Below are 27,434 nucleotides of genomic sequence, written 5' to 3' on the forward strand. Positions count from 1 at the left end.
GGTCAGTCTGAATGTAAATTCTGGCTAATACTTGCTAAGGGCACAAGCAGCAGAACAGTTTTTAATCACTGAGCAGCATTTCATTTCTCATCACTGCATTAAACAGGAACTCATTGGAATTTTTAACAAAGGCATTTTGATAATTTTGGGAAACTTCAATATTCACATAATCTGGGGTAAGCTCACTGACAACAGTGATATTCGAAGAGGAGTTCGGAGAACTTCTTTTTTCCTCAGTGTTTCTTGAAATGACACATTGTGCAACTGGCGACGGACGTAACTATCCCAGAGCGACCGTTTTCTGGTGAAGCTGAAAGAATGAGTAATATCACACGGAGAGATCCTCCAGGAAATTGGGATAAAGTGACATTTAATTAATTATAAATGTTTAACGTGAATCACAAAATGGGCAAGATACAACTAGAAACAAAATAAACAATTTTCATATGTTTGAGAGGAAAACAGACCAAGGGTTAACAGGATGAACAGACTCAAATGTGTGTCTGCAAACGAACAGTTGAAAACACTTGAAGAACTGTGTAAAACATTCAATAAAAGGACATTCCACTGAAACAGCCAAAACCTCAGCAAGAAATTCCCACCTGTCCCTCACTCAGGACAACTTGGAACATATTAGATTATCAGGCTCAGAAGATCACCAAAAGGTACTAACAATTCTAAAGTGAGAGAGTGTTTATGCAGTAAGTGTTAGAGGGAACTGTCTGCTAGCAGGAGGGGGGCAATGGGAAGGGGAATCATTGTCAGGGTTTGATGAGATGACAGGAACAGGGAGAGGTGAAGGTGCTGGAGGTGGTGAGAGTGTTACAGAGAGTGGTCAGGGCCTGAACAGTGTTACAAAGCCAGTATGGAGGGGTTTGCAGACGTAGGGACGGGCATATGTAATTTTATTTATTCATTCATGGGATGTGGGTGTCACTGCCTGGACCAGCATTCTTTGCCCTCGCTGCTAATTATCCAGAGGGCACCTCAGAGTCAGCCATATTGCTGTGAGTCTGGAGTCACGTGCAGGCCAGATCAGTTTAGAATGTCAGATGTATTTCCCTAAAGGACGAAAGTGAACCAGATGAGTGTTTCCTACTGATCAACAATGCTTTTATGGTGGCCTCCCCAATGTCCACCATGACATGACATCCCAACTTCTACTCTCAATGCTCTGCCCAGTGAAGGTAAGCATCCCAAACGCCTGCTTCACCAGCCTGTCTACCTGTGACACCACTTTCAAAGAACTGTGTACCTGCATCCCTGGGTCTCTGACTGACAACACTACCCAGGGCCCGAACATTAACTGTACAAGTCCCACCCTGGATTGTTTTACCAAAATGGAACACCTTGCATGTATCTAATTCAACTCCATCTGCGATTCTTCAGCCCACTATCCCATCAGACTGTTCATCCTGTTTTATCATAGTTAACCTTCGTCACTGTCCAATATCTCACCAATTTTAGTGTCAACCACAAATGTACTCACAAGGACATCAATATTCTCAGCCCAATCAATTATCCAAATTACAAACAACAGTAGACTGACTACACCTTCAGTCAGAAGAACAAAATGTCTCCCATCTCCCTCTATCTCCTACCATGAAGTAGATTCGATATCCAGTTGACTAGTTCCTCGTGGATGCCGTATCCATTTACCTTGATTAGAATGTATTACCACCCAGTTTACCACAAGGAACGTAGAACACAGACAGTTCAGCACAAGGCAGTTCGGTCCTCAATGTTATGCCAACCTTTTATCCTCCTCTAAGGTCAAACTAACCTATATACATCTCATTTTACTATCAACAATGCACCTTTCCAAGAGTCCATGAAATGTCCCTCATGTATCTAACTCTATTACCACCACTGCAGTGCATTCGACGCACCCAATACTCTATGTAGAGAACCAAACTCTGAAATCTCCCCTTAACCTTCTTCCAATCACCTTAATATTATACACCCTTGCGACAGCCATTTCTGCCATGGGGAAAAAAAAAATCTTTCACTGTTCACTCTCTCTGTGCCTCTCATTATCTTTTTCACCTTAAGCATGTCGCCCCTCACCCTTCTTCACTCCAATGAGAAAAGCCTTTGCTCCCTCAACCTTTCTTCATAAGAAATCGCCTTCAGACCAGGTAAATCTCCTCTTTCCCCTCTCTGAAGTTTACACTTCCTTCCTGTAATGATTGGACCAGAACTGAACACAATATCTCATTATGGTCTAAGCAGCGCTCTATAGAGCTACAGCATAGTCTCACGGCTCTGAAACTCAATCCCCCAGCTAATGAAAGCCAACACAACGTATTACTTCTTAACAACCCCATCAGCTTGGGTGGCAACTTTGAGGGATCTATGGACATGGAACCAAACATCCCACTTTTACTCTACACTGCGAAGAATCCGACTTTTATCCCAGTGTATTCAGAATCCAAGTTCGACCATCCAAAATGAATCACTGCACACTTCTCCAGATTGAACTCGATCTGCCACTTATCAGTCCAGCTCTGCATCATGTCAATACTCCATTGCAACCAGCAACAGACCCCCATGCTATCCACCAATCCACCAACCTTTATATCATTGGCAAACTTACTAACCCATTTTTCCACACCCACATCCAAGTCATTTATAAAAATCATAAAGAGCATGGTTCTGGGAACTGATCCCTGCAGGACATGACTGGTCACCAAGCTCCATGCTGAATGCTTTCCATCTATCATCACCCTCTGTCTTCTATGGGCCAGGAATTCGGTATCCAGACAGATAGGTTTCCTTGTATCCCATGCCTCCGTACTTTCTGAATGCTTAGAGGTAATGAGGTGCTGTATGATAGGATGGAGGAGTGCTGTGGGGATTGCAGAATGTTACAGTGATATCATGTGATGGAGAGGCTGAAGGGTAGGTCAGTAAGGACTGGATGTTACAGACAGAGTGGACTGTAGATGCTGGACAAGATGACTGATGTACGGACTTTGTAGCGTTGTGGGGATAGTGGACATAACACTAAATTTCAAAGTCATTTTGGACAGAGATAAAGATCGTGAAGAAGTGAAGGTGCCAAAGTTGGGGAAGCCCCTCATCATTAGAATATTACTGTCACTGGGCATTATCACTATCACGAGACAGGATCTGGCAAACACAGACTGGGAGGAACTATTTGCAGTTGGGTTCATATTCGAAAACAGGAAGTACATTAAAGTGATACAGTGAGTATTCAGGGCCAGTGTGTTCCCTGAAGACTGAATGACAAAGGTAGTAACTCCAGCCAATACTGCTAAAGCGATATCGTGAGCTGGATAAAGGAAGTACAGTGCAATGAAAACAGGCGAAGCCCTTTAATAGTATAGAAAGTGCAAGGGGTCCTTAAAAATGAGGGTCAAAGAATGGGCATGAAATATCCTTGGCAGATATTGTTATGGAAAGGCCATAAGGTATTTTATCAATACAATTAGGGCAAGAAGATTACCAGTTCAAGAGTGGGGGCCTGTTAGACACCTAATGGACAATCTGCGCATGGAGCCAGAGGAAGCAGGTGATGTCGTCAATGAATACTTCCCACCTGTATTCACTCAGGAGCAAGGCATTATAGCCAGGGATTTGAATTGGGATGCTGAGGTTCTCGAACATGCTAAGATCAATAAGGCAGCGGTATTAATTTTTTTCACAGGCATAAAGGTGGAGAAATCCCCAAAGCCCAATGAAATATATCCCAGGCTGCCATGGGAGATAAGGGAGGAGATTGCTGGAGTCTTGGTGGATATATTTAATACATTGCTGGCCACAGGTGAAGTGCTGAATGACTGGAGGATCGCTAATGTGGTTCCTTTGTTCAAGAAGGGCAGCAGGGATAGGCCAGGTAATCATATAGATTACATAGATAGTCTGACAGCAGTGGGAGGGAAATTTCTGGAAACAATTCAGAGGATGAATCAACACTTGAAAAGGCGGGGGATCAACTCGGCTGAGGCATCACGGATTTGGCAGAGGAAGATACTGTCTGACGAATTCAGTTGCGTTTTTTTAAAATGGTCTCTCAAAATGTTGATGAGGGCAGTGCAGATGATGTGGTTTACATGGAATTCATTAAGTTCTTTGACAAGGTCTCACATGGAAGGCTTGCCCAAAAGGGAAGAGCCACTGGGATTCAAGGCAAGTTGGTAAATTGGATACACAATTGGTGGATAAACCTTTTCGTGTTTGATTTCCTTTCACCAGCGGATGTACCACAGGGATCTGTGAAGAAATCATTGCTGATTATTCTGTCGAATAATAACTTCGATGTGCAAGCAGAAGGAATCATGAGTAGGTTTGCAGATGACATGAAAGGTTGTCCATAGTGAGGAGGATGGTCTCGAGCTACAGTCTGATGACGATTCGATGATAATCTGAGCAGACTTTAGTTCTGATCAATGGGAGGTCATAGCCTGTGGGAGGTATGATAAGCGATCAGACATAATGAATGGTTGGTCCATGCGGAGCACTGAGGAACACAGGGACCTTATTGGACACGTCCCAAGACTCTGTAGTTGTCAGCTCAGGGTGACAGGGTGGGAAAGGCACCTGAACTGGGAGCAGGAGATGGGGGGACCCATATCCTGGTGTGGCTAAATGTTGGAGCTGATTGAGAGGATATAAACTAGTCTAACAGGGTGTTGGACCTTAAACAGTCATAAGGCAAGAAAGAATCTTGCGACTGGAACACACGTCAAAGACAGCAAATTCAACAGATAAGGCAGGCAAGAACATAGCAGGGAATGGGGGGAAACTGATAATTTAACTACATTTATTCAATGAAATAGGCCTGACAGATGAACTCAGGACATGGATTTGAACATGGGACTGGGAGATAATAGTTATTACAGAAACACAGCTGAGTGAGGGGCAGGACTCATTGTTTCAAGTTAGAGAGACTGCAGGAAGCATCGAAGGGAGGCAAGATAGGACGCTTGGTGGTGGATTTTGATTGCAAGTGTCACCACATGAGTACTTAGAGAGAATATTCCTGTGGGATGATCCAGTGAAGCCATGTTATTAGAAGTGAGAAATAAGAATTGGTCATCACTCTGACACGATTGTCCTACTGATCCCCAAAAGTCAGAGGCAGACTGAGGAACAAATATGTCGGGAGGTCACAAATATCAATCATAATAATAGGGCTGTTATGGTAGGAGTTTTTGAACTTTCTGAACCTAGACTGGGAGTGCCAGTGTTCAGCATTTGCAAGGGAGAAATTTGGTAATTGCATTCTGGCAAACTCCCAGTCAATATGTAAATGGCCTGAAAACAGAAATGGGCAAAACCTGACCTCCCCTTAGGAAACAAGGTCGGGAAAGGGACTGAGGTGTGAGTGGGAAAGCATTTTGCCAAAGTGACAACAGTTCTACTAGTTTGAAAACAGCGATGGAAAAGGACAGGACTGGTCCACAGGTTCAAGTTATAAAATGGGGCCAGACTAATCTTGATCGTATTGGGCAGGAACTTTCAAAAGGTGACTGGGGAGTCTATTTGCAGGGAAAGGGAAGTCTGGCAAGTGAGAATATTTTAAAAGTGAGATAAATTGAGCGATCAGCGCCAGCATGTTCCTGGTTGTGTGCAGCTCAATGCTGACAACATTAGGAAACACTGGCTGTATACTGAAGGTCTGGTCAAGGAAAAGAGGGCAAGTCCGATATAGCCAGCTGGATCAAGGGAATCCCTGAGGATCACAGGGGCTGTAGGAATACACTTTGGGTAGAAATCAGGAATGCAGAAAGGGGACATGAAATAGCGTCGGCAGAGAAGGATAAGGAGAATTCAAAAGTGATTGTATAAAGTATTATAAGTAAACGAGTACCTCAGAACAAAATTGAGGCCCTTAAAAATCAATGAGGTCATCGATGTGTGGAACTGTAGGATATTTACTAAGACCCTTAACAACTTTTTCACTCCAGAACTTACTATGGACGAAGACTGGGAAACTCAGGGAACAAGAGTAATATGTTAGACGACAATTGGAGTTCTCTGTAATTCCAGTCACCTTACTATAGGAATGATGCTGTGAAACTTGAAAGTGCTCAGAAAAGATTTAAAGATTTACAAGATGTTGCAGGATTGTTGCTGAATAAGCTGGGGTTATTTTCCTTGGAGCATTGGAGATTGAGGGGTGACCTGACAGAGGTTTATATAAACATGAGGGGTATGAATAGGGTAAACATTCAAGGTCTTTTCCCAGGAGTTGAGGAGCCCAAAACTAGAGGACATAGGTTTAGGGTTAGAAGGGACTGAAGGGACAGCTTTTTCATGCACATGGTGATGCGTGTGTATGGAATGAGCTGAGAGAGAAAGTAACAGCCAATGATACAATTACAACATTTAAAAGGTATCTGGATGGGTATATGAATAACAAGGGTTTTGAGGTACATGGGCCAAATGTTGGGAAATGGGATGGATAAATTTAGATCTTCTGGTCGGCATGGATGAGTTAGACCGAAGGCTCTGTTTCCATGCTGTCCATCTCTATGACCTGAAAAGAGTGCATGTTATCGAAGAGGTGGTGCTGGAGGTTTTAAAACACAAAGGTATGGAAAGCTCTAGGACCTCATTAAATGTTTCACTGCACAATGTGTGATGCTAGGCAAGGCATTGTGGGACCCCGAGCAAAGGTATTTGTACAATTGACAGCCATGTGTGATGTGCTGGAAGGCTGGAGGGTGGAACCATGGACAGTGAAGGAGGTTTGCTACGATTACAAAGGGATCTTAATGATATGGGTGAATGGGCTGAAAAACTGCTAAAACAAACAAGGGTAGAGCTTATACAATTAATGTTCGAGCCTCGGTTAGTGTTTTAGAGCAGAGGGACCTCCAGAGGTACATAATTCTTGAAGCTTGCATCACAGGATGGATAAGACAGTGCTTGGCATGCCTGACTATTGCTCAGTCCATTGAGTGGCGGATTTGCGATGTCATGTTGAGATTGCACGGACATTTTTGAGGCCTCTTCTACAATCCTCTCTCCAGTTGTGGTCACCCAGTTATAGCGAGGCTATTATTCAGCTGCAGGGGGTTCAGAAGAGATTTACCAGAATGTTGCTGGGTATGGAAGGCTTGAGTTCTTGAAAAATGCCTATCCAGCCAGAGTCTTTTTTCACTGGAGCCTGGATGATGATAGATGACCTGATGAAAAAGATGAGGGATATAGATAGAGTTAATGGCAGTTGCCTTTTCCGCAGGATGTGCGAGTCTCAAGTGGAGCGGCCAAATTTTTAAGTTGAGAGGAGGGATATGTTCAAAAAGAAAGACATTGGGGCAAATTGTTAGACAGAGGGTGGTTTGAGTATGGAAAGTACTTCCTGACGAAGGGGTGGATGTGTGTACAATTACAATGTTTAAAAGACATTTGGTTAAGTACGGGAATAGGGAAGGGTTAGAGGCATATGGGCCAGCAACAGGTAGCTGGGATGAGTCTAGTTTGAAATCATGTTTGGTACCAACTGATGGGTCAGTTTCCATGCTGTTCAACAATGACAAAAATTTGTTTTTGTTCCATTATTTAAGAAAGGCTGCGATGGAAAGCCATGGAAGTAAACACCAATTAGCCACATGTCGGTGGTGGAAGTGATTCAGCCAGACAGAAGTTACATGTATCTGGAAAGGCAAGGATTGATGAAAGATAGTTAGCACAGCTTTGTGTCTACAAAGTCAGGTCTCACTAACTTGATTGTTTTTGTTGGATTGGTGACCATACATTGTCTGCAATAACGTCAGCAGGGCCTTTGACAGGGTTTAGCATGCTATAGAGGTTCAGAAGGTTAGATCACATGGGATTAGGGAGAGCTCACCAACTGGATACAAAATTGGCTTGACAGGAGGATGCAGAGGGTGGTGGGAGTGAGTTGTTGTTCAGACTGGTGGCCTGTGACCAGCGGTGTGTTATAAGGATCGGGGCTGGGTCCACTGATGTACATCATCTACATAAAATATTTGGTTGAGAATATAGGAGCCATTGTTTGTAATTTTATGGATGGTCAAATCAATGGTGTAGTGGGCAGTGAATACAGTTATCAAAGGGGATCTTGACCAACTGGGCCAGTGGGCCAAGGAATGAACGATGGAGTTGAATTCAGATGTTGGATTTTGTTAAGACAAATCAGGATGACTAACACAGTTAATGGCAGGGCCCTTGGCAGTGTTGTCGAACAGAGAGAGACCAAGGGCTGCAGTTACATTGTTCCTTGGAAGTGGCAATCACAGGTGGACAGCTTAGAAAAAGCAGCATTTGGTACACTTGCCCTCATTGGCCATCACTTTGGGATATGAGTTAGAGATATTTGTAACATTGTCCTAAATATTTCCCTTGGGCAGAGGAGGCTCTTGGCTGAACTTTAAGGTTTATAAAATCATGCGGACCATGAGTAAGGTGAAAATCCGAGGGGAGGTGAGTCCAAAACTAGAGGGTATCAACGGGAGGTGAGAGAACAAGGATTTAAAGGGGGAGCTGAGGGGCAACATTATCTACAGAGGATGGTGTATAGATGTAACAAACTGCCAGGGCCACATGGAGAAACAAGAACAATTACAACATGGAAAAAGCACTTGGACAGGTACATGGAGAGGAGTAGGTTTGAACGGATATGGGCCACACAGGCCGAAGCGATTCGTTCAGTTTGGTAAACCTGTTCAGCACGGACTAGTCGGAATAAAGGTTCTGTTTCCATGCTGCATGCCTCTGTCTCCGGTTACTGGAGGAGGAGACGACCGAGCTAAGGCATGTTATAGACACTAAAGCAAGTTACAGCGGTAGGGATGGTAGACTGGAATACAGTACGTTTCAAATACGTGGAGGGACGAATGAAAGGGAAGGGAGGAGGCTACAGGGGTTGGAACTGATGTAGGAATTACACATTTTTGAAGACACTAGTCAATGAGACATGACGTAGATACAGGTTTGGAGAGGAAGCGCAGAACAGAAAGATCCCAGGCAGCAGTCCCACCCTCACGTGGGAGGCCTGCTTTACCCTTTGTTATACTGATGCTCACGAAGACAGCACAGGTCTGGATCAATAACGGTGACAAACCCGATGCTGACTCAGTACAAAGTAAGTTAAAGCATTGGCGGAGATTGAGCCTGGGGTGTGCCTGTACTGTGCTCCCCCTCCAGCGCTGTATCTGTGTCATGTATTCTTAGCCAATGTTTGGAGCCCTCTCATTGCTCTCTGCTCTGTGCATGTGAGTGATCTTACCTCACTGCAGGATTTGTTGAAGGCTCCAGATCTCCCTGCACTTTGAAAATGGTTGGTCAGCAAGAGACACAATGAGGTGATGGACGAAACACCCAGCAGCTGGGAAGGCTACTGAGTCAAGTTGCTACAGGGCAACTTCCTGAGTACCTACAGGAGACTGACAGATAGACAGATTGGGAAATTAGACATATGCAGTAAGGGTTACACAGGGAGAATGATACTGTATCCCACAGAGATCTGGAAAAAAATAGTCTCCATCCATGGCCTGTGCTGCTGTGTCCCTCTGGAGTGGAGAATTCTGTTGGCTCAGGATATGGAGCAGCTGCAAGAGTGAGAGACACTGACCGAGGCAGCAATCAGACCCACACAGTGAGGGAGACCACATGGAGAGATAAAGAGTGATATCACCAGAGTTCAGGATGATTTCAAGATCAAACAAATATGTAGGAAAAACGGGTTTAGCTTCATGATGCACTTCATCATGTATCAGTGCTCAGGGATGAGCAACCGGTGAGCAGGTGAATTGCTGGCCTAATAGTATTATTGCTAGAGCATGTATGCCAAACCTCAGCAAATGTTCTGTGGAGGCAGGTGTCATTCCCACCATCAGAAATTTGAAATCAATAACAAAAAGAAAAGGTCATTTACGGTCGATAAATACATATGAAACCATTGCTGGTGCACGAAAAAAAAGCCCAAACACTTGTCATTTCAAGAAGGTCATCTGCCCATCCTCACATGGTCTGCACGACATCCTCACAGCAAAGTGTTTGCCTCTCAATGACCCTCTGAAATGGCCAAGCACGTTACTCAGTTCAAGGGCAGCTAGGGTTGGGCAAGAAAGGCTGGTTAGCCAGAGACACCCACATCCCATACCTGATTTAAAAAAAATAATCCATTGGCATGGCCCCACTGGAACTGTACTGTTTCCAGTGTCCTGACCAGTCATGTCAGTAGGTTTATGGACAGGACTTCAAACTGACAGAGAGGATGCAGGGACTGGATTCAAGTGAAAGGAGCTTTCCAAATCCACAGAGGAAAGGTGAAGTATGGGAGAAGCATGGGAATGTGACTGAAGACAAGCAGAAAGGAACAGGATAGGACAGAGTTTAATGAAAATTGTACATCAGGAAATCGGCTTGTGACAGGAAATTGTGGGAAAGAGTAAATTATGGTTTTTTTTGGAATGGGTAATGTCTCTTCAATAAGGTAGATTGATTTGTGACACAGAGATAAAAGATTTAGACACCATTGTGACGTGGTTACAGGGCGAACAAAAGTTGGACATAAGTATTCAATGGGTCACAACCTTGCGGAAACTCAGGCAAAATGGGTAATGCTAACAATAATGGATAACAAAGGCATTACAGAGAAAGCATTTGGCATCAGATCATGAAGTAGAGTCAGTCTGAATGTAAATTCTGGCTACATCTTGCCAAGGACACAAGCAGCAGAACAGTTTTAGCCACCGAACTGCATTCCATTGCTCATCACTGCATTAAACAGGAACTCCTTGGAATTTTTTTATCAAACACATTGTGATAATTTTGGGAAACTTCAATATTCCCATAATCTGGGACAGTCACACTGACAACAGTGATATTGGAAGAGGAGTTCAAAGATTTTTTTTTTTTCAGTGTTTCTTTGAATAACAAATTGTGCAACTGGCTGGGGACGTAACTATCTCAGAGCGATCGTGGCGTGATGAAACTTAGTGAATGAGTAATGTCACCTGGAGAGATCCTCTGGGAAATTGTGATAAAGTGCAGTTTAAAGAAATACAAACTTTTAAAGTGAATCAGAGAAAGGACAAGCTACAACTAGAAACAAAAACAGCCAATTACGTGGGTTTGAGAGGAGAACTGACCAAGGTAAAGAGGCGAAACCGACAGAAATATGTGCCTGTAAATGAACAGTGGAAAACATTTGAAGGAACAGCGTAAAACACTCAATAAAGGGACATTCCATTGAAACAGACAAAACCTCAGCAAGAAATTCCTACTTTCCCCTCATTCAGGACAAAATGGATCATATTAGAGTATGAGGCTGAAAAGATTACCAAAAAGTACTTAAAATCCTGAAGTGAGAGTGTGTTTTAGGTGTAAGTTTTAAAGGGATTGCAAAGGGTCTGCTAGCAGAAGGAGGGCAGTGGGAAGGGGAATCAGTGTCAGGGTTTAATGTCACAAAAGGAACAGGGAGAGGTGAAGGTGCTGGAGGTGGTAAGAATGTTATAGAGAGTGGTCAGGGCCTGAACAGTGTAACAAAGCCAGTGTGGATTGCTGCAGCTGGAGGTATTTGCAGTGATAGGGAGGGACATATGTATTTTTATTTATTCATTCATGGGATGTGGGTGTGTTGCTAACTACCCAGAGGACTGGTCAGGGTCAGCCATACTGCAGTGGGTGTGGAGTCACATGTTAGCCAGACCAGGTTAGAACGTCAGATGTTCTACACAAGAGGAGGTCAGTGAACCAGATGATTTCTTCCCACTGATCAACAATGCTTTTATGGTAGCCTGACCAATGTCTTGTACAGATACAACATGACATCCCAACTCCTACTCTTAATGCTCTCCCCAATGAAGGTAACCATCCCAAACACCTGCTTCACCATTCTGTCTATCTGTAACACCACTTTCAAAGAACTGTGTACCTGTATCATTGGGTCACTGACTGACAACACTACCCAGGGCCAAAACATTAACTGTATAAGTCCCACCCTGGTTTGTTTCACCAAAATGGCACACTTCACATTTATTTAATTAAACTCCATCTGCTATTCTTCAGCCCACTATCCCAGCAGTACTGTTCATCCTGTTGTATCACGGATAACCTTCATCACTGTCCACTTTACCAACAATTTCAGTGTCACTCAAAAACTTACTTACCAGGAAACCAATATTCCCATCCAAACCATGTATCCAAATGACAAACAACAGGGGACCCACTCCACCGTTGGTCACATGCCTCCAGTCATAAAAACAACATGTCTCCCATCACCCTCAGTCACCTACCATCAAGCCCAATTTTCTGTCCAGTTGACTAGCTCTTCCTGAATGCCATATCCTTTTACACTGATCTGAGCTTATTACCCAGTTTACCACATGACATGCAGAACACAGAATAGTACAGAACATGACCCTTCAGCCATGATGATATGTCAATCTTTTATCCGACCGTAAGATAAAAAAAGGTGACAGATAGAGTTTAATTCAGATAAATGCAAGGTGCTGCATTTTGGGAAAGCAAATGTTAGCAGGACTTATACACTTAATAGTAAGGTCCTCGGGAGTGTTGCTGAACAGAGACCTTGGAGTGCAGGTTCATAGCTCCTTGAAAGTGGAGTCGCAGGTAGATAGGATAGTGAAGGCGGCATTTGGTATGCTTTCCTTTATTGGTCAGAGTATTGAGTACAGGAGTTGGGAGGTCATGTTGCGACTGAACAGCACATTGATTAGGCCACTGTTGGAATACTGCGTGCAATTCTGGTCTGCTTACTATTGGAAAGATGTTGGGAAACTTGAAAGAGTTCAGAAAAGATTTAGAAGGATGTTGCCAGGGTTGGAGGATTTGAGCTCGAGGGAGAGACTCAACTGGCTGGGGCTGTTTTCCCTGGAGGCTGAGGGGTGACCTTATAGAGGTTTACAAAATTATGAGTGGCATGGATAGGGTAAATAGACTAAGTCTTTTCCCTGTGGTTGGGTGAGAGGGGAAAGATATAAAAGAGACCTAAGGGGAAAATGTTTCACACAGAGGGTGTTACGTGTATGGAAAGAGCTGCCAGAGGAAGTGTTGGAGGCTGGTACAATTCCAACATTTAAGAGGCGTTTGGATGGGTATATGAATAGGAAGGGTTTGGAGTGATATGGATGGGTGCTGGCAGGTGGGACTAGATTGTGATGGGATATCGGGTCAGCGTGGACGGGTTGGACCGAAGGGTCTGTTTCCGTGCTGTACATCTCTATGTCTCTAACTTCCATACCCTTCATTTTATTATCATCCATGTGCCTATCCAGAAGAATATTAAATGTCCCTAATACATCTAATTTTACTGGCAGTGCTGTCCACTCAGCTACCACGCTGTATATAACGAACCTACCTCTGAGATCTCCCCTTAAGCATCCGCTAATCACCTGAAAATTATACCCCCTTGTAATAGCTATTTATGTCAGGGTAGAAAATCTCTCTCTATTCACTCTATGACTTTCGTCACCTTGTTCACCCCTGCCACGTCACCCCACACCCTTCTTCACTCCAATGAGAAAAGCCTTAGCTCCCTCAACCTTTCATCATAAGACATGCTCTCCAGTCCAGGCAGTATCCTGGTAAATCTCCTCTTTACCCTCTCTAAAGCTTCCATATCCTTTCTGAAATGAAGGGACCAAAACTGAACACAATATTCCAAGTGGGGTCTAACCAGGGCTCTGTACAGCTGCAGCATAACCTCAAAGGATTAAAACTCAATACCCAAACTAATGAAATCCCACACAATATATTCCTTCTTAACAAGCGTATCAGCTTCGGTGTCTACTTTGAGGGATCTAGGGACTTGGAACTCAGGAACCCTCTGTTCCTCCACACTGCCAAAGATCCTGCCTTTTACCCTGAAATCTGCATTCAAATTCAATCTTCAACATAAATGACTTCACACTTTTCCAGATTGAACTCTATCTGCCAATTCTCCGCCCAGCTCTGCATCCTGTCAATGTCCCGTTGCGACCCACAACAGACTTCCACACTAGCCACCACTCCAACAACCTTCGTGTCATTGGCAAGAATACAAACCAACTCTTCCAGTCACACATCCAAGTTATTCGTAAAATCACAAAGAGCAGAGGTCCTGTAACCACTCCCTGCAGAAAACCACTGGTCACTGAGCTCCAGGATGAATTCTTTCCATCTGTCATCACCTTCTGTCTTCTGTGGGCCAGTAATTCCGTATCCAGACAGACGGGTTTTCCTGTACCCCATGCCTCCGTACTTTCTGAATGAGACATAAATGTGTTTTGTTACATTCTCAAAAGATTCAATAAGACTTGTAAGGCATGACCTGTCCCTTACTAAACCATGCTGACTATCTCTAATCAAACGATGGTTTCCCAAAGAATAATAAATCCTGTCTCCCAGAGCCCTCTCCAATAGTCTGCAAACCACAGACAGAAGACTGACAGGTGTGCAATTCCCAGGATTATCCCTATTCCCTTTCCTGAACAAGGGAATAATATTTTCCAGCCTCCAATCACCTGGTCCGACTCCAGTGGACAGTGAGGGTGCCCAGGTCATCACCAGGTGCTCAGCAATCCACTCCCTCGCTTCGTATAGTAACTTTGGACGCATCCAGTCTGGTTCAGTGACATATCTATCCTTATCTTTTACAAAATTCTCAGCACATCCTCCTTCTTAACATCCACCTGTTCACGTACATCAGCCTGTTTCACACTGTCCTCACAAACGACAAGACCCTTCTCAGCAGTGAATACTGAGACATAGTATTCATTAAGGACCTCCCCTACCTCCTGTGACTCCAGGCACAAGTTCCTTCCACTATCCCAGATTGGCCTTATCCTCACTCTGACCGCCCTCTTGTTCCTCGTATAAATGGAAAATGACTTTCGATTTTCCTTAATCCTTCCCAACAAAGCTTTCTCATGCCCCCTTCTAGTTACCCTAGGTCCATTCCTCGGTTCCTTCCTAGTACCATCAGAGAATCCCTACAGTGTGGAAACGGGCAATTTGATCCAAGAACTCCATATCAACCCTCCAAACAGTATCCAACCCAGCCCCATTCCCCCACCCTATTAGTCTCCATTTGCCCTGTCTAATGCGCCAAACCTACCCATCCCTGAACACTATGGGTAATTTAGCATGGCTGAGTCACCGAACATACAGATCCTTGGGCTGTAAGGGGAAACCGGACCACCTGGAGGAAACCCACGCAGACACGGGGAGAATGTGCAAACTCCACACAGACGCCTGAGGCTGGAATCAAAATGGAGTCCGTGGTGCTATAAGGTAGCAGTGCTAACCATTGAGACACCGTGCTGTTCCATGTTCCCCTCTAGAAACCTGTCTGATCCTTGCATCCTCAACCTTAAGTAAGCCTCCTTCTTCTTGTTGACTAGATGCTAAAATCCATGTGGACAACATTGACTGCTCTGCCTTCATCGATCTTTGGCCACATTCTCAAAGAGTCAATCCTGTTTGTGAAACACGGTTTCCCACTCAAAGCCACGCTGATTATCTCGAATCAGCCCTTGCCTTTGTAAATATAAGGAGCTCCTTTATCTCAAAATCTCATCCAACAACTTCCCCATCACTTGGCTCACGGGGCTGTAATTCCCTGCTGCCCTTAAGTGATGGAACAGCATGAGCCAACATCCAGTCTTCCGACACCTCACAGTGTCTGTTGATAATATAAATATCTGTGGAAGGGACACTGCAAACTCTTCCTGAGCTTCCCATAATTTTCTAGGATTGACATAATGAGCCAATGAGAATTAATCTACCTTTATTTGTTTTAAGATCCCAGCACTTTCTCTTCTTTGGTGAGGATTCTTTCCAAGACATCACTATTTATTTCCCCAAGTTCCCGCGCTTCCATGTCTTTCACCACAGTGAATACTGACAAGACTATTTTGTCTAATATCTCACCCATCTCCTCTGGTTCCACACATGGGTGACCTTATTGATCTTTAAGGGGCCCTATTCTCTACCAAGTTACTCTTTAGCCCTTATTGAAACATGTGCAAAGGCTTCTGATAATTCAAATACACCATATCCCCTATGCCACTCCACCCCTCCTGCAAACTTACAATTCTACCATTTATATTCACACCAACAAATTAAATCCAACAGGTTCAAAAACAAATTCTCTTTTATCAAATGTGTTTCTAAGTGGCCAGTTATTGTATATTGACATATCCTTTCTAACAATTTCAGTCTGCTCCCGACGTACTGTCAGGCTAACACCATTTGGTTTCAGACTGACAGCAGAAAGGGTTGAGGGAGTTCTTGTTTATCAATCTGAAAACGGTAGCTCACAGGGTCAGCAGGTAATAGAGAAGCCAAATCAAATGCTGCCATTTATTACAGAGGTAATGGAGTCTAAAAATGGGCAGGTCAAGCTAAAACTATGCAAGGTACAAGTCAGACCACACCTCAAATATTATGAACAGTGTGAGTGTCCGCAGGAAAGATATTGTCGCATTGGAGGCAGTCCAGAGAAGGTTCACTCGGCTGATCCTGGGAATGGAGGGATTTTCTAATGAGAAGAGGTGGAGGACGTGGAGGTTGAATCCATTGAAGTTTAGATAATGAGAGAGAAATGGAATGAAATATCCAAGATTCTGAGGGTGTCTGATTGTGCAGATGCTGGGAAGTTAGTAAATAGAACAGTAGAGCACAGCAGCAGGCCCTTCGGCCCTCCACGTCTATGCTATCCAAGATACTAATCTAATGCATATCATCTGCTTGCACATGGGTCCATATCCCTCTGATCTCTGCCTGTTCATTTTCCTGTCTAAATCCCACTTCAAAACTTTACTCACATTTCTGCTTCTACGACTTCCCTCGGCAACATCTACGCTATGTAAAACAAAACTTGCCTCACACATCTCGCTTAAACCTCCTCTTTCTCACCTTAAACCTATGCGCTCCAGTATTTGAAACTTACACATTGGAAAAGAGATTATGACTATCTACATTATTTATCCCTGTTCCAAATGTTATATTCCTGTACCTGGTCACCTCTGGGCCTCTGATATTCTCACAAAGCAATCCAACTTTGTTTAATTTCCTCTTATACCTAACACACCCTTAAAAACCCTGAAACACAGGTAACGTTCTGATAAACCCCTTTTGCACCCCCTCCAAAGCCTTCCCATCCTTCCTATTGTGTGGAGATGAGACCTGCACACAGTACTCCAAATGTGGCTGAACAAACATTTTATAGAATCACAGCATCAGATGCAAACCACGATACCCAACATTGTGACTGACGAAGGCTAGTACTCCATTTGCTTTCTTTCCCATCTGAAACACTTCTGTTGCCATTTTCTGGGAGTTACCGACTTGCACCAAGATTCTTCTGTATGTCAATATCCCTCAGTATGCTAACATTCTTATTGAATTTGACATTATCTCACACTTGTCCAGATTAAACTCAATTTGCCATTTCTGTCTATTTCACAAACTGTTCTGTAACCTCCTGCAGATGTTAATGAATCAGCGAAACAAGGGTTTTGTGGAAAAGGCAGGAAAGTAGAGTTGAACAGTATCAGATCAGCCATGATCTGATTGAAGGACAGAGCATACTCAATGGGCCAAATGGCCTCATTCCCCTCCTACATCTCATGGTCTGAGCACAAACTCAATATATCATGCATAATATTACGGGTCTCTGCTAACAAAACTCCGTTATAATGAGATTATTGGATTTTTATTAGTACACAACATTTGATCTACAAATATGATATGATGTTTTAGAAAACCATCTCACATACAATCCAGGATTCTATCCGTTACAGCACTGATACTCATTGCTGTATCAGTCGGCATGGAGACCACTGTCACACGCAGTTACTGCACTGCCCTTGCCATAAGTACATTCAGTGTCCTGACTGTAACTATATTGACATTCCCATCACTGTCTGGTGCCTACAAAAGAATTCCTGATAACGGTTGCTGCTGTTTGCTTATTCTCAGCTCCACTTTTGATATGCAGATCCACATGACTGTTTCATTAATACATTAACCACATTCTTCCTTCACAAGTTGTTGGCCTTTTGCCTAGTCTGCCTATTGGGACTATATTGGGTTGGGATATCTGCTCAGCATGAATGGGTAGGACCCAAGGGTCGGTTTCCGTTCTGCACATCCCTCTGACTCTACAACTCTATCCCAACAACTCTTCAGTATTCACTTCCCAGCGATGGTTATTCTGCAGCTAAATCTCTGGATGACAGTTCCATCATATCTGTTCACTGTCATTCCATCTGCCTTATGGCGAATATGGGGAGTCATTCCTCAGTAGTGGGGGGTTGAACAGATGTGGAGAGATAACAGAGATAGGGAGGCTTACAGGGACTCGAGGATGTTAGAGTTAAACAGAGTTACATCTGGTCAAGAATGTTCATGGGACAAAGGGGTTTGGGGATTGGAGTAATTTAAAGAGATATGGGGAGCTGGATTAGATTCTGGAGATAGGGATAGGGATGGATGTAGGGAGAGGCAGGCAGTCTGAGAGGCACAGATGGGGAGTGTGTCCGGGAGAAGTGTATTGTGTATACTAACAGACATATGGAAGATTGTAGTGACTGAAGACGTTTACACAGTTATAAGAAGGCTTCTCGGTTCTGAAGGATACAGAGATCGGAAGGCAATGGAGAATGCCAGGTCACTGGGAAGGAGACAGTTACACAGATGGGGAGGGTTGCACAAACTGAAAGAGGTTGCTGTGGTTGCGAGTGGTATGGTGTCAGGAATGAGGGTGAAATTTAACTGTCAGGGTTTACCAGGATGAAGGAATTTAGTATCTACTGCAGAAGTTTAGGAGTTAGGGTGTTAGGGATTGGAGAACCTGAGAGAGACAGAGAGAATGGTGTGGACTAGAGGAGATTCCAGACAGAGGTAGGATTATCGGGATTGGAGGATATTACAGAGATCATTAAAACAGCATGGGCCAGGATTGATGCCTGCGATCCCCTGTGCTGACGCATTGAGGACCAGTACAGCAGAGGTGAAAGCAGGACCCTCACAAGATGGTGGAAATGAAGTCTAGAATGTTGCTGTTCCTTGCCCAGATCTGTATCTATGTCCTGTCTTCCAGGTCTGAATATAGACGTCTACTACCTCCACCCTGTGCTGTTTACTGTGAGCGAACTTACCGGCTGCAGGAATTACTGAAGGCTCCAGATCTCCCTCTCCATCTCTCTCTCTCTGGCTGACCAACCAGCTTCAATGAGGTGATGGATGAGACAGGAGTTAGGAACATCCTGATAACCTGTATGAGACAGAAATAGGCAGAATGGGAAATTAGACTGATGCAATGAGGGTAATTCATGCAGAGTGGCACTGAGACCAGCAGAGATCTCAAAAATCCCAGTCTCCATCCCTTGCCTGTGCTGCTGCGTCTCTCTGGAATGGACAATTCTGTTGACTCAGGATCTCAGACCATCTGTAAGAGGGAGAAATGCTGACAGGGGCAGCAAATAGACTGACACAGCGAGGGATACCAGATTGAGAGATACTGAGTGATATCACATTATTAGACACTGCATTAACAGGGAATTGTTTGAATTTGTAACAAAGGCACTGGAATAATTGTGAGGGGATTCATCCTTCCTATCTCATCATCTCTTTGGTGGTGGGTCACTTACGAGGCCGACTCTCTCGCACTCTTGGGCAGTGCGGGTCCGGAGTTGGCTGTTCAGACCGATGTGTCCTTCCACAGACTCTGTTACACTTGGGGCAGAAGGTGGCCATGGGAAGCGGGTGGGTGGGGCGTTGGTGTGGCAGCACGCTCAGTGTGCTGTTTTCTCCTGGATTCCTATTTTTCCCCACAGCAAATCTCGAGGTGCTTGACACCTTCCTAATGCTCCTTCCCCACTTCAGACGGTCTTGGCCCAGGACTTAACGGATTTGATTAAGAGATGAAAAAAAACCTATCAATTCTGAAGAAGCCAACGTTTAGAAATGTGGACACATTTGTTAAAGAAATCGCCAGGGAGTCTCCGAGCAGGAGGAGTGCAGTAGGAAGAGGAAACGTCAGCGTTTAATCAGATGATCAGAACAGGGTGAATGAAGGTGCTGGAGGTGGTGAGGGTGTTACAGAGAGGGGCAAAGGCCTGAACAGTGTTACAAAGCCAGTACGAATTGCTGCAGCGAGTGCTGTTTGCAAAGGTAGGGACGGACATATGTATTTTTCATTGATTCATACATGGCCTGAGGATGTCACCGGTTGGACCAGCATATATTTCCCTCCTGCTAATTGCCCAGAGGCAGCTCAGAGTCAGCCATATTGCTGTGGGACTGGAGTCACATGTGAGCCAGACCAGGTAAGAATGCCAGATGTCCCTCCCTAAAGGACATACGTGAACAAGTTAATTTTTTCCAGATATTCAACAATGCTTATACAGAGGCCTCACTAATATCCTGTACAGATACACCATGACATCCCAACTCCTACTCTCAATGCTCTGCCCAATGAAGGGTAACCATCCCAAACGCCTGCTTCACCAGTCTGTCTACCCGTGACGCTACTTTCAAAAATCTGTGAACCTGAGTCCCTGGGTCACTGATTGACAACAGTACCCAGGGCCCGAACATTAATTGTACAAGTCCAGCCTGGTCTGCTTTAACACAATACAACATCTTGCATTTCTCCACCTGTTATTCCTAACCTCACTGGTCCAGCAGTACTGTTGATCCCATTGTACTCTTCGATAACCCTCTTCACTGTCCACATTATCACCAATTTCAGTCTCACTCACAAACTTGCTAACCATGGCTCCTGTATTATCATCCAAACTGTTTATATAAATGATGCACAACAGTGACCCAGCACCGAACCCCATGGCACACCGTTGGTCACAGGCCTGCAGTTTCAGCGCAACCCTCTATGAACATGCTGTGTCTCCTACCATCAAACTGTTTTTTATCTAGTTCGTGAGCGCTCCCTGGTTATGTGTGATCTAAACTAACGATCCAGTTTGCCATGCAGAACCTTGTCAAAGACCTTGATAAAGTTCATGTGGACATCGTGTACTGCTCTGCTTTGATCTCTCACTTGTCTACCTCCACACTCACATTTGAGGCATGATTTCCCATTCACAAAGGACTGCTGACGATCGTTAATCTGTCCTTACCTTTCCAAATGCACGATGAGTTTCCCTCAGAATCTCCTCCAACAACTTACCAACCCTGCATCAGTCTCACTGGTCCGTAGTAGCTGTCGATGATACAAATATCTCTGGAAGGGGTCCTGTAATTTCCTCCCTCGTTTCTCATAAGGCGCTGGGATACATCTGATCATGTCCCAAGGTTTTATCTAACTTTTTTGCATTTTAAGACATCCAGCAACTCCTGTTCTCCAATGTGAACTCTTTGGAAGACATGCCTATGTATTTTCCCAAGTTACTGAGCTTCCATGTCTTTCTCCACAGTAAACCCTAATGCAAAATATTTGTTCAGTATCTCCCCCATCAGCAGTGATTCCACACATACAGCCTCATTGATCTTTCAGGTGCCCTATTCTCTCACGAGCTAATTTTTAGCCCTGGTTGAAACTTGTCAAAATGCTTCTGAAATTTCAAATATCCCTTTACCGCAACTAGCCTCCCCCACCCTTATCTATTATGCCATTTAAGGTCACACCAAAATATAGAATCCAACAGATTTAAATATATTCCCCTTTTATAAAGTCATACATCTCCCATTGTTTCTAAGTATCTAGTTATCATTTATTGTCATATTCTTTACAGCATATTCCAGCACGTTCCCGACTTACTGTCAGGCTAACACCGTTTGGTTTCAGACTGACTGCACAAAGGGTTTTGGGAATCCTTGTGAATCAATCTGAAACAGGTAGCTTACAGGATCAGTAGGTCATAGAGAAGGCAAATCAAATGTTGTCATTTATTCCAAAGGGAATGGAGTCTAAAAATAGGGGGGTCTTGCTAAAACGATGTCAGATCACACCTAGATTATAATGAATAGTATGAGTGCCCTAAGGAAAGATATTCTTGTATTGGAGGCAGGCCAGGGAAGGTTCACTCGGTTGATCCTGGAGATGGTGGGATTTTCCAATGAGAAGAGGTTGAGTAGATTGCCCTTGAACCTAATGGGGTTTTGAAGAATGGGAAAGAAATTGAATGAAACATCCAGGATTCGGAGGAGGTTTGACAGGTTAGATGTCTTTAAGTTAGAAAATCGAACAGTACAGCAGAGTAATAGGCCCTTCGGCCCACCATGGCTGTGCTGACCATGATGTTATTCTAAACTAATCCCATCTGCCTGCACATGGGCGATATCCCTCTATTCTCTGCCTGTTCATGTTTCTGTCTAAATGCCACTTCAAAACTTTGCTCTCATTGCCACCTCTCCCACCTCCTGAGCAGCTTCTACCTTCTCGGTAAAGACAACTGGCCTCATTCATCTCACTTAAAACTTCTCACTCACACCTTAAACCGAGGCGCCCTTGTATTTGATATTTCTACAGTGGAAGGAGGATTCCAACTATCCACACTATTCACGCCTTTCCTAATGCTATATACCTGTTCCAGGTCACCCTTCAGTATCCGATAGTCACGCAAAACAATCCAACTGCGTCCAACCTCCTTACAGTAAACACATTCTCATCCAGGCAACATTCTGCCAACCCCCTGTTGTACACTCCCTGAAGCCTCCACATCCTTCCTGTAGTATCTCAACGAGAATGACACGCAACTTTCCATACACGGCCGACTAAAGTTACATTCAGTCACAACATGACATGCAAACGTCTGTACTCAATACTGTGACCAATGAAGGGAAACCTACCATACACCTCCTTTACCACCACATCCTACTGTCTTGTTATTTTGAGGGAGCTACAGATTTTCATCCAAGGTCATCTGTTTATCAATGTTTTCAATTAGTCAATTAGTGTACTTCTCTCTTCCATTTGACTTCATAAATGCATCACTTCACACTTGTCCCGATGAAATTCGATTTGCGATTTCTCTGCCCAGCGTTCCAGCTGATCTACACACTGCTGCAACCTTTAACACTCTTCCTCACTATCCACAATTCACCTAACTATTCCTGATCATTACATGCCTTTCCAAATGTCGTCTGCAAAATTACCACTCAAACTGCTGACCTTTTCATCTGAATCACAGATATAAATTACACACAGACAGACATCGCAGCACAGATCCTTAAGAAACAGCATTGGCCACAGACGTCCAATCAGAAATTGACCACTGCACATGCCTCTGTCTACTATCAACAAGAAAATATTGTATCCAACTTACCAACGAGCATGGATTGTGATTTGATCTTCCAGATCCCCCTTGCTATTTGGACGCTGTCCATTCAAAATGACTCTATGTTTTGATTCCCAGATTAAATTGGCTGTCTCACTAATGCACTAACTGCCTCCTTTCTTCACAACAAAACGGGACCTTGTTTGGTTTTTTGCTGATCCGGCCTAAATCCCTACAACCCTTCAATAATCACATTGCTGTCATGATCATTCTGCAGCCACACCTCCACAATAACAGTTCGATCATATCTGTTCCTTTCAGTTAATGCTGTCATTCCATCTGCCTTGTTGCAAATGCATGGCGCGTGTCACCAAGAGAGGGCCTTTGAGGGATGGATAGAGGTCACAGAGTGGGAGAGATGTTTGGGGGCGCGACAATGTGGCAGGGTTAAACATAGTTACAGTTGTTACAGAATGTCCGCAGGAGAAAAGTTTTTATTATTTGGAGGAAGTTGGAGAGATAAAGTATTTTTGATTAGACTTAAGAGATAGGGATGTGTATAGGGTTGTGGATCGATACATGGGCTATGTTGATCAGGGTGTAGAAACATTCACAGGATTCCAGGATGTGGTACATTTAACAACAGTTTGGGATCTGGAGAATATCATAGTGATAGGGAGGATGGTATGGACGGGAGAATGTTGCAAGCACATGGAAGATGATATAGACTGGAGAATGTTGCACGGATAGGGAGGAGGTTGGAGACTGGATAAAGTTAGAAGGAGAGATGGTTTTATGGACTGGAAGGTATGTCAGAGAGAGTGGTGTGCATGCTGCAAGATACGACAGGGATAGGGAAGCTTGTAGAGACTGGAGGAAAGAGTCGTAGAGAGCATTGTGAGAGACCAGATTTACTTATGAGCATAGGATGTGCGACAGTGAGCGCAGCCTTTTGCAGACATAAACGAGAATACAATGGCCACAAAGCAGTCGCACCAATACATAGGGATATAGGAATTGAAGGATGTGAAGAGATTAGACAGAGTAGGAGTGTTGCATGCAGTGGAGGAGATAAAACTGATAGGGATGGTTTTAGAGACTCAACAGTGTTAGGAAATAGTGGGAGTTGCAATGGTGAGAGCAGGTTTCAACAATTCGGAGGATATAGACCTGAAGGAGCTTTGACAGATAGCGATGGTACAGTAAAGGGAATTGTAGTGGCTTCCCTTTCATAAGCAATCCATAAGCACTTAAAATAGCCTTTTTGACATGTGCATCATCTCTCGACCATTCATCAGACAGCGCTGCAAATATTTCACTCCCTCTGCCTACCAGCTTAGACTGAACTAGCATTACCCAGAAGACCTCGGGCCACTCTATCTGTCTATGCAATTTTTCAAATGAAATACAGAGTTCCTTGACAGTAGAGTCACAGGTAGTTATGATAGTGAAGAAGGCGCTTGGTATGCATTCCTTTATTGGTCAGAATATTGAGTACAGGAGTTGGGAGGTCATGTTGCGGCTGTACAAGATAGTGGTTAGGCCACTTTTGGAATGCTGCATGCAACTCTGTTCTACTTCCGATTGGAAGGATTTTGTGAAACTTGAAAGGGTCCAGAAAAGATTTACAACAACGTTGCCAGGGATGAGCTAGACGGAGAGTTTGAACAGGTGATGGTTGTTTTGCCTGGAGAGTCAGAGTTTGATGGCGACCTTATAGAGGTTTATAAAATCAAGAGGGGCATGGATAGGGTAAATAGACAAAGTCTTTCTCCTGGGGTGTGCGAGTCCAGAGGTTGAGGGTGAGAATAGAAAGATATAAACGATAAAAAGGGGCAACTGTTTCACGCAGAGGATAGTACATATATGGAATGAGCTGCCAGAGGAAGTTGTGGAGGCTAGTACAACTGCAACAGTTAAAAGGCATCTGGATGGGTATATGAATAGGAAGGGTTTAGAGGGAGATGGGCCGGGTGCTAGCAGGTGAGACTACATTGGGTTGGGATATCTGATCTGCAGGATGGGACCATGAATGGGTTGTGGAACCTGGAGGATTGTTATGATTTGAACCACAGGTAATGTTTGATTGGATCTTTAAGCCAAACTTATAGATGGTACAATTGCAACATTTAAGAAGAATTTGGATGGATATATGAATAGAAAGGGTTTGGAGAGAGATAGGTCAGGTACTAGCAGGTGGGACTAGATTTGGTGGGAATATCCTGTCGGCATGGCTGGGTTGGAATGAACGGTCTGTTTCCATGCTGTACATCTCTATGACTGTAAGATCGGCTGAATGGTCGAATCAAAAATTACCTGTGGTTCAAATCATAATATCCTCCAGGTTCCACAAGCCATCCCCTGTCCCATCCTGCAGGTTCAATGAATCCCGGAACCTCTAACTTCTGCAAGTCCCACGTCCCTTCCGATATTTGTACTATCCTCCAGGTTCTGCAGCCCTTCCTAACTCGTAACATGGCCCAGACTCTCCAACTCCTCCTTCCTCTACAATGTTCTCCAGAAGAGCACTGGAGGATGGTGGGGGTTACAGAGATATGGAGGGACATCAGGACGGGGGGGTTTTGCAGACATTAGGAATATATGGACTTGAGGAGGTTTCACAGTTTATGAGTGTTGTAGGGACTGGAGGAACTTACAAAGATAGGGATAGTTTTAGATTGGAGGATTCTGCAGAAAACCTTTACGTGGTTAAAGGCAGGATTCTCTGCAGCGTGCACGAACAAAGAGATCCTGTGTCCCTCAGGTTCCCACCCTAGTTGACAGACTGTTAAGAAGGCGGATGGTGTGTTGGATTTCATTAGCAGGGGGATTGAATTTAAGAGATGTGAGATTTTGCTGCAGCTCTACAGAACCTCAGTTAGACCACACTTCGAATATTGTGAACAGTTCTGTTCGCTTCATTATAGGAAGGACGTGGAAGCTTTAAAGGCAGTGCAGGATGCTGCCTGGACTGGAGGGCATGCCCATAGAAGGTAGGTTGTGGAAGCTAGGGATTTTCTGATCACAGCGAAGGAGGAAGAATGGTGACTTGATAGAGGTGTACAAGGGAATGAGAGGCATAGATAGAGTGGATAACCAGAGACTACATCCCATGGCGAAATGGCTATCACAAGGGGACATACGTTAAAGGTAATTGGCAGAAGGTTTAGCTTAGATATCAGAGGGATATGGGCCAAGTGCTGGCAGATAGGACTAGATTGGGTTGGGATATCCTGTTTGCATGGACGGGACTGGTACGTTACTTACACAGAGTGTGGTGGGTGCGTGGAATGGACTGCCAGCCGTGGTAGTAGATTCAGACACATTACAGACATCTAAGCAACTCTTGGATAGGCACATCAATGATAGTAAAATGTAAGGTATGTAGGTTCGTTTCATCTTTAGAGTAGGCTAAAAGGTCAGCACAATATTGAGGGCTGAAGGGCTTGTTTTGGAATGTGCTATTCCATGTTCTAAATAGCAAGGGTTATGATGGCAGCAAGAGGTTTCGGGAAGCGGGAGAGGATGCGATCTGAATGAAGTGACACAAATAGGAGGCGTTGCTAAAGTTGTATGAGGTAACAGAGACAGCAATGGTCTGATCTGGAGCAGATGACCAGACTGGGAGAATTGTGGGGACTGGAGTTGCTTTCACAGGGAGGGAGGACCATAGAGCCACAGGAGGTTACAGAAATGGGGAGAGCTGTCGGGCCTACAGGAGGACATGGAGATGGGGAGGTTGGGAAGAATGAAACAGTTTACAGGGATAAGGATGTTGGTAGGATGGGGTGTTTTACACAGACAGGAATGTTGCAGGTGAATGGAGCTGAGTACAGAGATAAAGTGGGTTGTACAGATTGGAAAAACAACTAGACCTATAGAGGGTAGTCGTGACTGAAGATGTTTATAGACACAGGAAGGCTTAGGTTCTGCAGATTATTTAGATAAAGGGGGTGATTCTCCAAGTGATAAAGACAGCAATTTTGTTTGGGGACAGTTTCACAGATTAGGGAGCATTAGGAACCTCCTCCAGTTTGGTCAGAGTGGGAAGGGTTGTAGGGGAGGGTGATGTTTACACATGGAAGAGCTGGAGAAGATTGTGGAAATGAGTAGATGGATGGAGACACTGGAGGAGCTTACATTGACAGGGTGGGTGCTGGCAATGAAAAGATATCACATCAATAGTGGGTCTTGTAGGAACTGTATTGAAAGAGTCACAGGCATTGGAATGACTTCTGTAGATTGGGA

At 44.1% G+C, this 27,434-nt stretch overlaps 1 protein-coding gene across 3 annotated transcripts in view; it reads right to left on the reverse strand.

The window, feature by feature from the left end:
• Positions 1–402: 402 nt before the first annotated feature.
• Positions 403–27,434, reverse strand: part of LOC140487735 (uncharacterized) — a 74,718-nt gene continuing 47,686 nt past the window's right edge. For 2 of the 3 annotated variants that reach the window (XM_072586981.1, XM_072586980.1), the window contains 4 exons: positions 19,107–19,222; positions 14,133–14,206; positions 9,224–9,380; positions 403–7,157 (listed from right to left, as the gene is read on the reverse strand). The gene's annotated coding sequence lies outside the window, so the exon portion shown is untranslated. Of the gene's footprint in view, positions 7,158–9,223; positions 9,381–12,001; positions 14,207–19,106; positions 19,223–27,434 lie in introns of those variants that run through there. The other variant, XR_011962915.1, reaches the window with a different exon arrangement.

This window comes from Chiloscyllium punctatum, chromosome 17 (assembly GCF_047496795.1).
Source record: "Chiloscyllium punctatum isolate Juve2018m chromosome 17, sChiPun1.3, whole genome shotgun sequence".
NCBI classification, from domain to species: Eukaryota; Metazoa; Chordata; class Chondrichthyes; order Orectolobiformes; family Hemiscylliidae; genus Chiloscyllium; species Chiloscyllium punctatum.